The sequence below is a fragment of the Ranitomeya variabilis genome, chromosome 2, assembly GCF_051348905.1.
Source record: "Ranitomeya variabilis isolate aRanVar5 chromosome 2, aRanVar5.hap1, whole genome shotgun sequence".
Taxonomy (NCBI): domain Eukaryota; kingdom Metazoa; phylum Chordata; class Amphibia; order Anura; family Dendrobatidae; genus Ranitomeya; species Ranitomeya variabilis.
The window spans coordinates 676,016,848-676,017,061 of record NC_135233.1 but is presented as its reverse complement, the minus strand read 5'-3'; positions in this window follow the sequence as shown (position 1 = coordinate 676,017,061).

Genomic DNA, 214 nt, shown 5'->3' with positions numbered 1-214 from the left:
TGATTCATAATTTGGATTGGTACATTTGTTATCCTCGAAACCCAAGTGTGTTACAGGTCATCAGAATGGCAATTTCATCAAAAGATCAATGTCAAGACATTGGGGCATGTCAGCAGAAACTTCTTCAACAGTCAATAGGAAGCACGATCAAACTTGGTGCAAAGTAAAGGGAAGAAAATGTGGTGGAGATGCAGGTTCTCATAAGAGCTGGCTA